This window comes from Mixophyes fleayi, chromosome 8 (genome assembly GCF_038048845.1).
Source record: "Mixophyes fleayi isolate aMixFle1 chromosome 8, aMixFle1.hap1, whole genome shotgun sequence".
Lineage (NCBI taxonomy): Eukaryota > Metazoa > Chordata > Amphibia > Anura > Limnodynastidae > Mixophyes > Mixophyes fleayi.
Genome location: NC_134409.1, coordinates 25,170,470 through 25,188,471, shown reverse-complemented (window position 1 = coordinate 25,188,471; position 18,002 = coordinate 25,170,470). Strand labels below are relative to the sequence as shown.

The 18,002-nt window shown below is 41.2% G+C and overlaps 1 protein-coding gene across 1 annotated transcript in view; it reads right to left on the bottom strand.

Annotated features, from left to right (window-relative positions):
* LOC142099077 (tenascin-N-like) overlaps positions 1–11,420 on the bottom strand; it is a 67,716-nt gene extending 56,296 nt beyond the window's left edge. Inside the window, exon 1 of the mRNA XM_075182177.1 lies at positions 11,316–11,420. The gene's annotated coding sequence lies outside the window, so the exon portion shown is untranslated. The remainder of the gene's footprint in view (positions 1–11,315) is intronic.
* Positions 11,421–18,002: the final 6,582 nt, after the last annotated feature.

Below are 18,002 nucleotides of genomic sequence, written 5' to 3'. Positions count from 1 at the left end.
CTCAGTACGACCTGGGTGAGGGTTAGGGTTAGCCCCGGAGTAGAAGGCGAACACTGGCTAGTGTTCCCTGTAGGTAGAGGGAGATGGTTTAGGGAGTACACTACACCCAGTACCTACAAAGTTGCGTTACCCGACCATTAGTAGTTGTAGGGTCAGGGCGCCTGTTGTTAGCTAGTGCTCGTTGCGTGGGTGGTACATTCTAGCCTCATCCGTAGATTATAGGGAGTCTGTGTTGTATTCTTTCTTCCGTAGGTGGCGGACAGGAGCAGGAGAGCAGGGACCGGAATTTGGAGTGAGTATAGCTCTCGATTCCTATTTCCGGTTAGGCCTTCACCAAGGAGTGAGTAGAGTACTTGGGATGGGACTGTTCCCGGTCACAAATACTCGTAGTCCCATGTCCTTGGCAAGAACAAAACGAGGTGACAGCAGGCGGGGTTGAGTAAATGTTTCTACTCCTTGCTGTAACCTCGGACAGTCCTTTCTAGTAGGCCCAGGTCCTAACCTCTGTTTCTTCCTTAGGGAGAAGTAGAGTGATCAGATGGAGGTTCAGCTGCTGGTCTGCCGGGTTAGAAGACGGGGTAGTATTCCATAGTGATCTCTCAGATCTTTGGTAAGTTCTAGTGGTCTTGCAAAAGAGGTTTGTCGCTTGTGTGGTACTCTCCCCTAAGGGTCACTACAGGAGGAGCAGTGTCTGTATAGAATGTAATAGAATTGTATTATGATAATGTCCAGTGGTCAAGCTGTGTCAGTCGGATGTGTGGTGTCTGTATAGAATGTAATATAATTGTGTTATGACCATGTCCAATAGCCAGGTCTGTGTGAGTCGGAGGTGCAATGTCTGTGTTTCTATAGAATATAATATATAATATAGTTGTGTTATGACCATGTCCAGTGGTCAGGCTGTGTCATTTGGAGGTGTGGTGTCTGTGTCTGTATAGAATGTAATATAATTGTGTTATTACCATGTCCAGTAGCCAGGTCTGTGTTAGCCAGAGGTGCAATGTCTGTGTCTGTATAGAATGTAATATAATTGTGTTATGACAATGTCCGGCGGTCAGGTTTGTGTCAGTCAGAGGTGTGGTGTCTGTGTCTGTATAGAATGCAATATAATTGTGTTATGACAATGTCCAGTGGCCAGGTCTGTGTCAGTCAGAGGCGCAATGTATAGATGTCTGTATAGAGGGCAATAAATTGTGTGTGCTCTTGTTGACATCGTCTAATACATAAATCATCCTAGTACACCAAACAAATCAAAACTAAGCACATGAATTAAATAACATGATTTAAGGTTAAGGCGTAGTAATGTTCACATAGATATACTATAATTTGTTTATTTACTTTAACTACTACTAAATATTTCAAGTATAAACTTTGTCGGGTAATGATCAGGTCACTATTGCTAGAGGAAGTTATATTTACATAACATCTAGACATGTAGAGGTTTCTAAAGCTCTTAGTAAAGTAAACGTATAAATTATGGTATGTACAACTGATGCACAGAGCACACACAGTAATGGAAAGAAGATTCCTATTTGGTTTATAAAGTGTAAAACAACTGATGTTTGTATTGATCTTAGTTGAATTTAATGTGCATTTGTGTTTGTATTTAATTAGATTTTATATTGAAAATGCGACTTTCACATTAATTAATAACTGTCAAGACAATATTCCCTCTTGTGTATATGATAATTCATTCATTATTATACTGTCTACGAATAGGGTAGTGCGACTTTAGCATTTACTAACGCCATCACGAGATCTCTCTACACTATCGTGGGGCGGGAGTTTATAATCATGCAATCATATAATCAATTTTGTGGGTGCTTTCAGCTGGTGCAAAAGACCTTGGGGTAAGAAAGAACCAAGCAAAAAAAATTAAATTGTAAAAAAAAGTTGTGCACCCTCTCCCAAACAGCATAACAAACCCTTGTGCTGTTTCGGGGGGGAAAGAACATTTTTTTTTTTTTTTTTAAATATTATACAGAGCGCTGTGCATGATACACTTGCACGACGGCCCATACAGCAGATAAACAGGCGTGTTTGTGCAATTTGCACAGTATTCTAAGTCGAACAAATCTAAAGATCCCTGCCACTCTAAATACTGTGTAAATTACGGGATGCAATGTACACTTACGATTTCAGTATAAATTGCGTCCACCTCTAAATGAGGCCTTCAATCTCTTTTCCATCGTTAGTGCAGGGTGTAAATGCAACCAACTTTAAATGAACCCCATAACATTTGACATTTTTTTAGTAAAAATAAAGTAGCCATTAATGCAATTAACAACTTAAACAATTCAAAAATAAGCAGTGGAAAAGGCATAGAGATAATGCTAAGTAAGTGTCATTTGCAAATAGGATAAAAGTGCTCCTAAGCTGAATTGTGCTAGCTCCTAAGAACAAAGATGAAGATGTTTACACTTAGATTTTCCATTGCCTTATTAAATAAGCTTGTATATTTTGGTTGCCAAAACATGTTTTGACTTAAACATGATCAGACAGCTTGCATACAAAGTATGTACATCAAAACAGCATATAAATTCCCATTTACACACGCTTAAAAAAATGTGGATTTAGCCTAAATCCGTGTTTTATAAATAGGTATGAAGTCTGTGTGAATGGTTTGACATGCACAACTAAAGCTATATGTACTATAAATTTCATTGCGCTGTGCGCTCAGGGACAAAATTAATGTTCATGGTATTAAATCTTTCATCTTTATTTAAATTTGATTGAAATCCTATCCTATATTGACATTTTATACTATAACTTCCAATTAAAACCAGCGAAATATGATAAAGTAGTGTATAATAATGAAATATGTGATGTAAAGCAGCGTATACCTACGTTTATATTCTAAATCTATTTTCTATATTGGACAAATATTCAATATGATGTAGCACTTACCCTGTGTATCAAACCATTGTCCCATAGATTGTAAGCTTGCGAGCAGGGCCCTCTTACCTCTACGTATGTATGTGTTACCCAGTATTGTTTTATTACTGTTTATTCCCAAATGTAAGGCGCTACGGAATCTGCTAAATAAATGATGATGATGATGATGATGATATCTATTTTCTATATTTATTTCCTTTAAAATTTCCCCATCTATATTTTAGTGCAGGAAGAGGTATACAGATGTGTATATGAGAACATCAGATGAATGGAAATAATTAGTGATAATTAGATCAGCGACAGATCAGGGATAGAGGATGCTAGGTATGGCCGAGCAGGGACAGCCAAAAAGAGTTTACAGTTTAAGCCGGGTACACTCCTATGCAATCTTACTTCAGATGCAATTTCTGTAACGATTTCACTGACTACTGAAAGTCCACAACTTATCTTCAGATCTGTAATCTTCATCTCTCATAAGCATGTGCTGAAAAGATTGTGACTGTGCACACTCTATAAATCTGCCTGCACTGCTGGTTATAAGTGTGTACACACTTCCACATTTGCCCGACATCGTTTCATCGTTGATCGAGATTTTTAAGAAGATTAGACAAGCAAATCACTAGATGCGATGTGCTTTGGTACGGTTGAGCATGATCGTGGGAGCGTACACAGTATCTGACCAAACATTCGTTTATTGTGTGATCTGCATGATAATTGCATAAGTGTGTGCCCATCTTAAGTTAATTGTCAGTAGAGATTCTCTCATTTATCAAATACCTGAATTTCATGAGAAGGGGAAGGGAGAGAACATCAGAAGACTCTCAGTGGAAATAATGTATCAGACTTGGAAATAATTCACGCTGTCTAGTTCAGTGAAGGCAACATAAAGGCCCTAGGGCCACATGTGGCCCTTCAAGCGTTCACCTGCGGCCCCAGCTCCATCCTGCTTTATTGTCAGATGTTTGTTATAGCTGGTAACACTTGTTTATAAAAAGGTTAGAGGGCAGCACGGTGGCTTAGTGGTTAGCACTTCTGCCTCACAGCACTGGGGTCATGAGTTCAATTCCCGACCATGGCCTGTGTGGAGTTTGTATGTTCCGTGTTTGCGTGGGGTTCCTCCGGGCGCTCCGGTTTCCTCCCACAATCCAAAGACATACTAGTAGGCTAATTGGCTGCTATTAAATTGACCCTAGTCTGTGTTTCTGTCTGTCTGTCTGTGTGTGTTAGGGAATTTAGACTGTAAGCTCCAATAGGAAATATAACTAGATTTGCACAACCTTGGCGGGTAAAGGGATTGACTGATGTATGCAATTTTTAGGAGAATTTGCTCCAGTGTACAGAAATAAATGAAAAATATCGAAAACTACGCTCTTTCTACTTTCAATACTTATAAAGTCGTAGTTTCACACAGTCCCAATTGCATCCAGTTAGGATCTGTTGATAATTGCAATTTGAACACTTATGTATGTACTCCACGGTGGCTAAGTGGTTAGCACTTCTGTCTCACAGCACTGGGGTCATGATTTTGATTCCTGACCATGGCCTTATCTGTGTGGACTTTGTATGTTCTCCCCTGCTATTAAATTGACTTTAGTCTCTCTCGGTCTGTGTTTGTGTATGATAGGGGATTTAGATTGTAAGCTCCAATGGGGCACGGACTGATGTGAATGTATTCTCTGTACAGCGCTGCGGAATTAGTGGCGCTATATTAATAAATGATGATGATGATTATGAGGGCAGCCCCCGGAGTTTATCAGGTTACCAATTGCTGGTCTAGTTCCTGATAGTTTACAACCACTTCTATTGCAACAGTTGCTAAATGTTAGAAGTGATTTACATGATATTAAAGCTGTAATTAGAAATTAGAAGGGTACGTACCTTCTGAGTTGTGATACAAGGCTCTATCATAACAGTGCAACAAATAATTGTATATAACAGTCTATTATGCTGACCATATTAAAATAAGATACATATCATTTAGGATAAAAAAGTATTCTTATCAATTATATAGAAAATAAATAAAGATATAACTGGGAAGTTTCCAATATATTTTCTTGGTATACCCTACTTTACTTTTAATCATCTATCATTGGTTTTAATTGGACTTCCCAGTATAAAATTACAGGATTATAATCAAACTGAAATAAAGATGAAACTTTTAATATAATGACCATTATATTTGTCCCTGGGCACCACGTAGAGAAACCTCTTTGGGGTATAATTTACTAAACTGTAGGTTTGAAAAAGTGGAGATGTTGCCTATAGCAACCAATCAGATTATAGCTGTCATTTTGTAAAATGTACTAAAGAAATGATAACTAGAATCTGATTGGTTGCATCATACAAAGAGGAAATGGACATAGAAAATTATCCTTTAGATCCAATCTGGTGCAGCAGGATTTTTTTAAAATTTTATTTAATCCTGAATAGCAAGTGCCCAAATTCCCAAATTCTATCTTAGCCCAGTGATACATCTTTAAACTAAATCTGTGTTTTATATTACATAACAATTACAGATGTGCGTAAACTCTAACATGAGAATGTTTACCCATCACAGTGTAGCGTTTATCACAATGTTTTACAACGTGCCAAATATTTACCAAATATTAATTTTTAAGCATGTGTGAAAGGTCTCTAAGTATTACTCTGTTGATAATAGCAGTGTGTTTACCCTACAACTACTGTTAAAAAATAAACTAACATGTATTAAGCACTTAGGGAGGTCTGGAGTGAAGAACTGAGATGGTGGTTAAGATAAACACAAGTAACAGTGATCCAGCTGTTCCCCGCAGAAAAGTTGTAGAGGATGAGAGTGATGGAGAGGGGGACAGATGCACAAATGTTACTTACATAACAATATAGTATAGGAATAGTCTGCAACATGACAGCGTTATATATAATATATTATATAATGTGGGTTTATAAACAAAACAAATATATACATACATTCATCATCATTTATTTATATAGCGCCACTGATTCCGCAGCGCAGTACAGAGAACTCACTCACATCAGTCCCTGTCCCATTGGAGCTTACAGTCTAAATTCCCTAACACACACACACACAGACAGACAGACAGACTAGGGTCAATTTGTTAGCAGCCAATTAACCTACCAGTATGTTTTTGGGAGTACATACATATACAGTGTGCAAAGTGGAATTTTAGAAGTGGCGGTATAAAAAATGTAATGGGAATGTAAGTGAATGGAATTTGATAGTTTTACAATGAAGGCAGTAGGAGACATGGCATTATGGTATACCACCCCAAACCAGCCCACTTCCACCATTACACACACACATATATATATATATATATATATATATATATATATATATATATATATATATCATGTTTTATTTATTTCATGTGCATGCTTAAGCATGGTTTACATATATAAATATATTTATTTATACATCTAATTGAACTTAATAGGTGTGATTCAATTAGCTGCGATGTTCGGGGATAGATCGCAGCTGCACACTTTTTCCGATACTACAGTAGATATCCCTGCTCATTTTTCCTTGCACCTCTATGGGGGCGCAAGGAAAAATGAGCAGACATTTCTATCAAAAACTCAGCCGCAAAGTGTCTCCGGAATGTCCGCGAGACACTTTGTGGCTACTTTAATTCCTCCCATTGTGTTACTAAAATGCCTGTTATTAGCTATAATAACTGGTTTAGGTGATCTCTTCAACCTTATGTTAGGCTAAGAGTTTAGAGAATGGCTACTTTTGTGTTAGCACATATTATTTGCATATCTTCTCCTTGAAGTTTTAAGTAAAGCCGAAATGTGACCTAAACAGGAATTAGGGGCACCTTAGTTATATTGGAGCCTCTTAGTGTTAAGGAGACCGTAATGGCATTAATGATCTTTTAAGTACTCCTTAAATTCTATAACAGAGTGCAGAGAATCTGGGTAATAGAGCTCCACAACCACCCTGACCAAACCCATCAGACAGACACTCAGATACAAATTTGGCTGCAGCCATTTCCCTAATGAATCATTACTACCAAATGCATTTATAGCCATATACTGTCCTACAATGTATTATTGACCAGCATACAGTAGGTTAACTATAATCCTAGTCTCCGTATATTTACTGCGGTGCATGGTCACACACGTGGGGCAATCAATAGATTTAAAACAAAGACATTGCACAATGACATTCAACAGAATGCCGGGCATCAGGGCATCATATACTGGATGCAAGACCCTGCCAGGACCCCCCGCCCCCTTATGATGGATGCAAGACCTTGCCAGGACCTCCCGCCCCCATATGCTGGATGCAAGACCCTGCCAGGACCCCCCGCCCCCATATGCTGGATGCAAGACCCTGCCAGGACCCCCCGCCCCCATATGATGGATGCAAGACCCTGCCAGGACCCCCCACCCCCATATGCTGGATGCAAGACCCTGCCAGGACCCCCCGCCCCCATATGCTGGATGCAAGACCCTGCCAGGACCCCCCGCCCCCATATGCTGGATACAAGACCCTGCCAGGATCCCCCGCCCCCATATGCTGGATGCAAGACCTTGCCAGGACCCCCCGCCCCCATATGCTGGATGCAAGACCCTGCCAGGACCCCCCGCCCCCTTATGATGGATGCAAGACCTTGCCAGGACCTCCCGCCCCCATATGCTGGATGCAAGACCCTGCCAGGACCCCCCGCCCCCATATGCTGGATGCAAGACCCTGCCAGGACCCCCCGCCCCCATATGATGGATGCAAGACCCTGCCAGGACCCCCCACCCCCATATGCTGGATGCAAGACCCTGCCAGGACCCCCCGCCCCCATATGCTGGATGCAAGACCCTGCCAGGACCCCCCGCCCCCATATGCTGGATACAAGACCCTGCCAGGATCCCCCGCCCCCATATGCTGGATGCAAGACCTTGCCAGGACCCCCTGCCCCCATATGCTGGATGCAAGACCCTGCCAGGACCCCCCGCCCCCATATGCTGGATGCAAGACCTTGCCAGGACCCCCCGCCCCCATATGCTGGATGCAAGACCCTGCCAGGACCCCCCGCCCCCTTATGATGGATGCAAGACCTTGCCAGGACCTCCCGCCCCCATATGCTGGATGCAAGACCCTGCCAGGACCCCCCGCCCCCATATGCTGGATGCAAGACCCTGCCAGGACCCCCCGCCCCCATATGATGGATGCAAGACCCTGCCAGGACCCCCCACCCCCATATGCTGGATGCAAGACCCTGCCAGGACCCCCCGCCCCCATATGCTGGATGCAAGACCCTGCCAGGACCCCCCGCCCCCATATGCTGGATACAAGACCCTGCCAGGATCCCCCGCCCCCATATGCTGGATGCAAGACCTTGCCAGGACCCCCTGCCCCCATATGCTGGATGCAAGACCCTGCCAGGACCCCCCGCCCCCATATGCTGGATGCAAGACCCTGCCAGGATCCCCCGCCCCCATATGCTGGATGCAAGACCCTGCCAGGACCCCCCAGCAGGAGGGAGAGTTACTGGGTCTGAGAAGATACAAAAACACACAAACGTAAATACACATATAAAGGGAGATGTATAAATAAACCAGTGCAACACACAGCAATAATTAGGAAATTCTGCACCGCGATATACACTTGGGCTCTCCGTGTCCAGGCTAATTTGGAGGTTATTAGTGGTGTATTCCACGCACTTCTCTCCATATTTGCCTTTGGACATCAGCTTTGCACGTCCACTGTGGGTGTAGTCGGACGAGGAGTGTGAGCGTACACACAGTAATGACCAGGCAGCCTGGATGCCAGGACATGCTGGCCCTTGTAGTTCTACAAGCACCAGCATGCCCAAGCAGTTAATAGCTGCCAGGACTTGATGAGATTTGAAGTTCCATGATTCATGTTTTTTTGTGGCCCAGATTCTCTAGTGAATTCAGCCCCCTGTTAGCTAGTCTGAGGCTGACGCTAAAGCACATTCAGACAGGGAATCCTACTGTGGCCTGGTATAGTCTGGTGCTGGTTGGACTTTTGTGGGGGATACTCATTGTCCCAATTCATTAGCTTTAACCAACCTAAGTATAGAGTTTTAATTATTTATTTGTTCAATCATTTAACTTAAACAGCAGTCATCATCATCAACTTGAGCTGGCGTATAGTTACTGAAGCCCCAGCCAGATATCCTAAGGTACATGCAACTACGAGACACAAAATCAATACACAAATAAGCCCCCACCTGGATCCACCCTAACATCACCCAGCTCCACCCAAACCACGCCCATATCCACATTGTCGCAGGACCATGTCAATTTTGGGGGTCTGCAAAATGGGACTGTCTTGCCCAAATGGGGTCTGTTGGGTGGTGTGATGTTAGCAGGGGTGGAACAGTGCTTTGAAATGTGGGTAGGGGTGCAGCGATGCCGCTCTAGCCTGCAGAAACCCCCTCTGTGCTCCCAAAAGGGCAGAGCAGGGGCCTCTCCTGAGCCTGCGCGGTCCGGCTAATGTGCCCACTCCGCGTAGCCCAGCTCAGAAAAGAGCATTAAAAAATAACTCTACCGGGGCTGGGACTAATGTACTTGAATTATATTTTATTATTGCAAAATGCTGCATAATATGTTGCCTCTAAATAAATAAATAAATAAATAATAATAATCTATAGAGCAGCAGATATAAAGGCAAGACTGAATGGTGATTCAGCAGCCCTATACCCCCACCCCTCTCCACCCCACATTTTCAATCCCAGGATAAATGATTGTCTGCCATATCTTGGGGAGTAGAAAGCAAATTGACTTAGATACTATTTTTATATAAAAGGGGTTGCACACTTTTCGACTATCCCCACTTTTTATTATTACCTGTATAAAGTTTCTGGATGGGCTTTTTTCAAACTGCTGAGCTCAGGGGTTAGTATGATTAACTGTGCTGCTTGCAGTTTTAAAAATCCTATCCTGAGCAGGAGAGATGACCTCCAGCTCAGACTCTTAGGGGTATATTTACTAAACTGCAGGTTTGAACAAGTGGAGATGTTGCTATAGCAACCAATCAGATCCTAGCTGTCATTTCGTAGAATGTACTAAATAAATAAGAACTAGAATCTGATTGGTTGCTATAGGCAACATCTCCACTTTTTCAAACCCGCAGTTTTCTATAGATACCCCTTAGCGACAATACGGGACCTGTACAGGTAAGTGGTATTTTCGTACTTAACATATCACCTAATTCCATTCAAAACAAATAAAACTGAAATTTTCATGATATATCTGGGAGCACAAAAACTATGGCACATTTCTATACACAGAATGCAGAGAAATCAAGTATAATTAAATTGTAGTTTAAGATCCATAGCAAAAATATTTATATAGATAAGAATGTCCTTCTGGACCAGAATAGTTATACACTACTTACATCCGTGTCTTTGTCGCTGTTGTCAAACTACAAGTCTCATGACACCAGCTGGAGTCTGGTGAAGACAAGCATGTAGGTTGGCTGGGAATGCTGGCACTTGTGGTTCCACATGTTAACTGCCTCTGACATACATGCTCATGTACTTGACAGGCAGACACATCTTTACAAAAGGAGGCTTACATATAAACAATGATTCTGGTATTAGAAATGTGGAGTTTTAACAATGCAGTGTCTCCTGGCTAATATGGTTATATACAATACAGTGCAATACAATGTTTAATAATGATTGCCATATTTATCTATCTATCTATCTATCTATTCACTATTTGTTGACAAATACATTGACAAAACTAACCTAACCAAATAATATTTTTGCACTTTAATGAATATTTAGAGGAAAAGCAAAGTTACCTATACAGATAAAAAAAACAATTTCTAATGAATCAAAGTAGCAAAAGAAATAATAATTATTATTCACAAAAAAATAGGATTTTTTTTTTGTGAAAATTTTTGAACAAACATTTACCAGTGGAATTCTACTGGTAAATGTTTGCTCAAGAGTTTTCACAAAAAATTCCCATTAATCAGTGTATAATTTTACCTTGATACATTTTGTGAAAATTAACACATAGATGTCCCAAGTTTTTGTTTGATACATAAACTCAATAGTCTTTAACAAGAAACATTTGCAACTGTCATTTCACAATTTTTGATGTATTATACTGAGATGATCATGCTGTTTGTTTGTTTTTTAATAAACATCACAATTTGCAATAAGTGTTTATCATAAGGGTATATTCTATTCCTTCAATGCATTATATCTTAAACAGCAGTCTATAAAATAGCAACAACTCAAGATATACACAAAATAGTAAAAGTAGCAATACAGTTATATTTGTCAACTCACAAGCTGTAAGATACAATTTATACATTTCTAAATAACTTTGGTGCTGGAAACTGGTAGATACCTACAGTATTACTAACTACTCTGATTTATCCTTACAGCACATGAATGCATTTGGTATACATTGGGTACCACAGATTAGCGCACACCTACCCCAATCTGATGATTTGGACTCTGCTAGCTCCTTGCTCTATCAGATGTTTATGTTTTGTCAGACCCAGAAGAAAGGACCAATCATCAATGCAGGGGTGTTGCTTTCATGCCAGAGTTACCCCTGTAATCCCTTTATCCCTTTCCCACCCCTTTCTGCATTTAATTCAGTTTCCTAAGACACATCTGTCTAGTTAAAGTCCTCCCCCTCTCCAATTTCTAAACACCAGAGGAAAATACCAGTGAAGCAGACTGGACAAATGTTTTCAGGTATTTCAGATGTTGCAGTAGAAGTGTCTAAGGCATGATATTCCAGGCTTGTCAAAGCCTGTGTCCCTTTAGTGGAATGTGTAACACTTAGGACTAGTTCTCCATATTTCCACATTAATCAATAATATTTTACTTGACCTCAATGCAGGCTTACGTTCGCTGTGGACTAATTGCAGCCCAATAAAGGAAGAAACAACAACTTAGCACAGGAATATGAAGGTCTCAGCAAGCCATGAACCTTTACACTTATTATGTTTACATACTTAAATACATGATATACTTAAAATTATATATATATATATATATATATATATATATATATATATATATATATATATACCATTTATTTATATAGCATCACTGATTCCGCAGCGCTGTACAGAGAACTCATTCACATCAGTCCCTGCCCCATTGGAGCTTACAGTCTAAATTCCCTAACACATACAGACAGACCGAGAGAGAGACTAGGGTCAATTTTGATAGCAGCCAATTAACCTACCAGTATGTTTTTTGGCGCGTGGGAGGAAACCGTAGCACCTGGAGGAAACCCACGTAAACACGGGGAGAACATACAAACTCCACACAGATAAGGCCATGGTTGGGAATTGAACTCCTGACCCCAGCACTGTGAGGTAGAAGTGCTATCCACTTAGCCACAAGCTTTGCTTTCAAGCGTTCTCTGAAAACCCACCTCTTCAGTCAAGCTTATAATATTCCTCAACCACCCTCTTAACCTCACTATGTTACCCTATTACCACCCATTATACAACTACACCTTGACCAACATTGTTGTGTGACAGGGCCATCTAGCTTATGAGTCACTTGTACCTTTGCAGTCTGGCTGGGCCGACTGCAAATGTAGACTTAACCTCATGTGTCAAACTCCCATTGTCCAATAGATTGTAAGCTTGCAAGCAGGGCCTTCTCACCTCTTTGTCTGTTTTACCCAGTTTGTTTATTAGTTTACTATGTTTGTCCCAAATTGTAAAGCGCTACGGAATATGTTGGCGCTATGTAAATAAATGATGATGATGATGGTGTGATATATATATATATATATATATAAATGGGGCCTAAGTCATTATATCCCAATTGTAAAGCTGCTGGTGCTATAGAAATAAATGTTGATGATGATTAAGGAGAGCAAGGCAAAAAGAAGGTGTAAGTATGATCCTGGACAAACCATATTACAATGCAAGGGGTTCAAGTTAGTTTATTGTTTTGCACATAAGGAGAGTACTGGCTACTTTTTCATGTAGCACACAAATACTTGATAGCTTTATTTTTACACTGAAAATCAAAGTTGATCTAGGACATGTCCTACCCCAACTGTAAATCTGTCCTCACATTTTAAATTTACCTCCCCTCCAATGCAACATGGTTTTGCCAATGTGCAAAGTTGCTCCTTTTTTGTTGCTTTGCTCTCCTTAATGATTCAGGCCCATGATGTATACAAAAACCTCCAGTGTAGAGGTTTTTTTTTATAAATAGAAGATAGTGTTGGGATGGCACAGATGAATTTATTATTATTATTATTATTATTATTATCTTTGGCTGATAAGGCGCCACAAAGGGTCCGCAGCGCCGTACATTACATATACAGAAAACAGAACCAAGACACAACATGATACACAAATATATACAAACACAGGTGCATGGGTAAAGCAAATCAGATTATATCTGACAGATAGTGAAAGGGATGGTAGAAATCAGCAGGAAGAAGGCCGAAGCTTAATAAAACAGGTAAAACAGGGCTAGCGAAGCAGGCCAAGAGGAACAGAGGGTGAAGGAACAGTAGAAGGAGCACACAAGGAAAGAGGGCCCTGCTCATGAGAGCTAACAACCTAAAGGGAAGGGGGAGACACAAAAAAGGGTCGTACTAACTAGGGGAGAGAGCCAGGACAAGAGAGTTAGGAGGACTGATCGAGATGCGAGAGGTCCCGGGTTCAAATCCTGGACGAGCCCCCAGGTAAGGTAACAGAGGTTAGGACTCTTCAATCTGCAGTTTATGACAAGTGAAGCCCTAAGCGGAACGTCCTTAAACTCAGGGATAGGGACAACAAATGGTACCTGCAGCTTTAAGGTTCAAGGTAACTCCTCTCCTGTAGCCAACCAATGGGTTGGGGGGCGGCGGGATGCCCTGGAGAGGATATACGCCGGCCACAGGCATGTGGAGGCCTCATTTAGGTCCCATATAACCATTACTTGGTAGATTAGATAGTTTCCCATTATATAACTGAGTGTGGAGAGAAAATGTTAGATTACTGTTATAACTATAGAATCATCTGACAGCCGACAAAGCACTTGATAGAATTATTGCCTCGTTTGTGCTGCCAGTACATTTCTGCCACAATATAGTGCACTATATAGCATCTGCAATATTTTCATTGCTATGAACAAGTTTAGAGGAGATGGAAGGGGGCCTTCTTACCCCTTACATTGCCAGAGGTGTGTCAGTGATACCACCTCCCTTATGCACCCTCCCCATACACCCATAAAATTATTAGGATTTTGTCTTAATGTCTGAATTTGGCCTGCAGTACCTCTGTGCTACCAGAGGTGCTGCTCTTATACCTGGACAGTTTCTCCCTGCCTGCAAGAGGTTAAGCCCTCATCATCAGATCAAGATCGGGATCACCTGTTTCGGGCATTCTTAAGACTGCCTTTGTGAAACTCTTGCTTGGATCTTGACTTCTCCCTGACTTTTGGCTCCAGCTTTGTTACATCATCCTGCACCGTTTTTTGTGACCCAGACCCCGGCTATGTTTGACCTTGCTCTTACTTACTTCCTGGTATATTGCGGATCTTCCTGCCTCATAGAACTACACACCCTGAGATGCCTCATGGCTCTATTCGGTCAATGCTTCAAAGTACTGTTCAATCAGAAGTGCCTCAAAGTGCTATTCAGTCAGAGGTGCCTCATAGAACTGTTTAGCCAGAGCTGCACCATATAACAGTTCAGCCAGAGATGCCTCATGGCTCTATCTGGTCAGAGGTCTCTCATAGAGCTGTTCAGTCACAGGTGCCTTATTGTGCTGTAAATTCTGAATTGTGTGTCTAGTCCAGGCTTTTCACCAAGTTGTGTGTCTAGTCTGGGCCGCCTGCTGAGTTGTGTGCAAAGTCCGGGCCTTCCACCAAGTTGTGTGCCCAGTCCGGGCTTTCCACAGAGTTCAACCCAAGCCTTCTGTCAAGTGTGGCCATTCTGGGCCTTCTGCCAAGTGTCGCCAGCCTGGGCCTTCTGCCAAGTGTGCTCAGCCCAAACCCCTAGAGAGATGTGCTCAATTTAAATCTGAACTATATGCTCTTTCCAAGCTTAATCCTACCTGTACTGCCTTGCCATTTGGGGACTCCTGTCCTTTCGTTCCAGTCGGGGACTCCTGTCCTGCCATCGAAGAGGGGGACTCCTCTCAGACTGCTCATTTGCTTTCTGAACCAGAAATTCAACCACCTACTTTTGATGGGGACCTGGCACAATTGTATGCCCTTATAAAGTTCTGTGTATCCTTTTTTCCAAATCTGCCAGACTTTTTCTATAACCAACAAAAACAAATAGATTTCCTGTTGTCAAATTTTACAGAAAAAGCTCTGGAATGAGTAGCCCCCTTTATTGAGACCAGAGTTCCATTTCTTCAAATACACTAGTTTTTACTGATACAGTAATTAAAGATTTTTCCCCATCATTTGCAGACCCAAGCTGCAGTTCGTCTGTGCCATCCACTATACGAACAAGTACTTCAACCTTGGAATTACCTGTATGTGTTGTCCAATTTGAAAAGCCCTGTGTTTCCCAAAAATACTTATAAAAGGAAATGGAGGTAAAAAAGAAGGGCTTCTGGGTCTCAGCTTTACTCAGCATGTCTATATATTTTCTTGCCTTTGGATATCCAGTGGAAATCAATGACGAATTTACAGCGACTTGCCCGATTCTAATATATGATTCTGACTTTTCTCAATTTACTTTTTCCTTGTCTGTGGAGCATCTGGAATTCACTCTTTAAATGGGGGCTATGTTAGGATTCTGTTTTTATGTCTGAATTTTGCCTCCAGTACCTCTCTGCTACTAGAGGTGCTGCTCGTATACCTGGACAGTTTCTCCCTGCAAGGGGTTAAGCCCTCATCACATGATCAGAATCATGATCACCTGTTTCTGGCCTTCTTAAGACTGCCTTTTCCTACAGACTGGTGCAAGTTCGTTTGTGCTTGCAGCTGCTGGTATCTTTGTGAAACTGCTGTTTGGGTCCTGACTTCATCCTAGCTTTTGACTCCTGCTTTGTTCCATCGTCCTGCACTGTTTCTTGTGACCCAGACCTGAGCTATGTTTGACCTTGCTCCTGCTTACTCCCTGGTATATTATGGATCTCCCATCTCCTAATCCCTGATTTGCCTGACACTCCTTTCGCTTGATTCTCCCATGGATTATCCAGTGCCTCATGCCTCCTGGCTAACCTCTGCCTAGTGCCTTCTGACTAAACCTGGTTACCTGAATCTGAGCTTCACCATGTGTACCTTGTATTCCTGTGTCTCCTGTTTCACTTGTTATACCTGGACATCAGTCTTTCCTGCTTCAGCTTCCCAGCTAACCTGGTTATCCCGACACCCGTATCTGCATTTTCACCATTGACTGCACCGATTTATTACCTGTGTCATTCTTGTATATAATAAAGACATTCTGCTTTCCAGACAACCACTCTCTGTGGCATTTGCACTGGAAACCCTAACAAAAATGACCACTGTGCTCCTGAATCATTGATCAGCTACAGAAATGGTTGAGGAATAAAAAAAATAGCTAGACAGATGCGTTAAAAGGAGGATTTTTTTGATTTTTTTAGATGGAGTCAGTGTCCTGGATTTCCATTAAAATAACAGCCACTGATAGATTCAGTGGATTACCGGATACAGGTTACACTGAATCTATAAGTGTTCATGTGCAGGGAAGACTTGATCCAAGTTTTCCAGGTGCCCTTTGTTTTTGTATTCACACATAAGCTTTATTGGTGATTCTCCTTGTATGTGCATGTTTGCACATAGCACCACTTTATACATGATGTACCGTAGTCGAGTGACATAAACCAAATAAGGTGGTTCCTGACTACATCACCAGACTACATGGAAGTCAAAGACAGTAAGCTTCCATGTAAAGGTGAAAGGCGTAACAATAGCATTCCAAAAAAAGTAACTGATGGGGGACACAGCTTATTTGATTGTAATGTCAGGTATTATTTTGGGATACAGCCGATCTTGTTAGAGTCAGTGTTGCTTTGGAATGATGGGACCAGTGCGGGAGGCAGTCAGCAAAATATAGTGATGAATACTTTATCGTTTATGATTAAACATTCGAGGACACATGCAGACGCCATACTAACTTTGTCTGCTTTCAGAAAGTGATCAATGAGATCTTGTCCGGGACCAGATGCTTTACACAGAGTAAGAACAAAGCTCTAAATATAATTACAACTAGACATGTTTTGCAGTACATTACAATGTTTAATTGTATATTTAATTTTACAAAACAAAGTCTAATTGATCACTTTCTAAAAGCAAACCAAGTCAGTATGGCTCGTGCATGCAGTGGGAGCCAGAAATTCACTTGGATTTAATTAAAGATACGTGGACAATTTACTTTTTGCCAACTGTCCCCAATTTTTAGAGACAGTCCCTGTTTCTAAAGCTATATTAGTGGAATGTTTCTGCCCCAGAAGTTGTAATAATAATATCACTTATCAATTTCTGTATGCTCGCTTATAATTATATTTGTTACTTTATATACTGTATTGGTTATTGGTTACATTGCTTCTCTCCAGTGGTCATATACTTCTGAGCTTGTAATGATCCAAGCTCATCTAGGGTTTACCACAATTGTTTATACCTACACTGCTCAGTGTCCAAGCATTCCTGGAAATTCTGTTTAGATCTTGGTTGTCTAGAGATAGATACCAGGGGGTTGCTGGGGTAAATATGGCATCTGTCATAGGATAAAAAAGCAGCTTATTTCCACATGGAGGCAGTGTCTGAATAGAATTGGAGTGGTAGCCTTAGATCCAGTAAACATTTTTATTGAGAACAATCTTTTAAACAATACAATTTTTGCAACACACTAATAAATGTGACTAACAATGGGTCATTCATCCACAGATATGAGGTTGCCACTGTATTGCTTAACTTATCTTAATGTAAGAACTACAAATAAAGAAAGGGAGCAAACATAATATTCACTTACTTATTTTAGCCTCCTTAGAAAACCACTACACAGAGAACCTTCACGCTGGTGGTTTGCTTCAGAACATCTTATACTAATACTTCAACTGTTTATTTAAACAAATCTATGAATAAAAACATTTTAGTTGGTGACTACAGACCTCATGTAGTCCAAATTTTTGGGAATGTGGGGAATTCTAAAGAAAAAACAGCTACTCTAGTGGC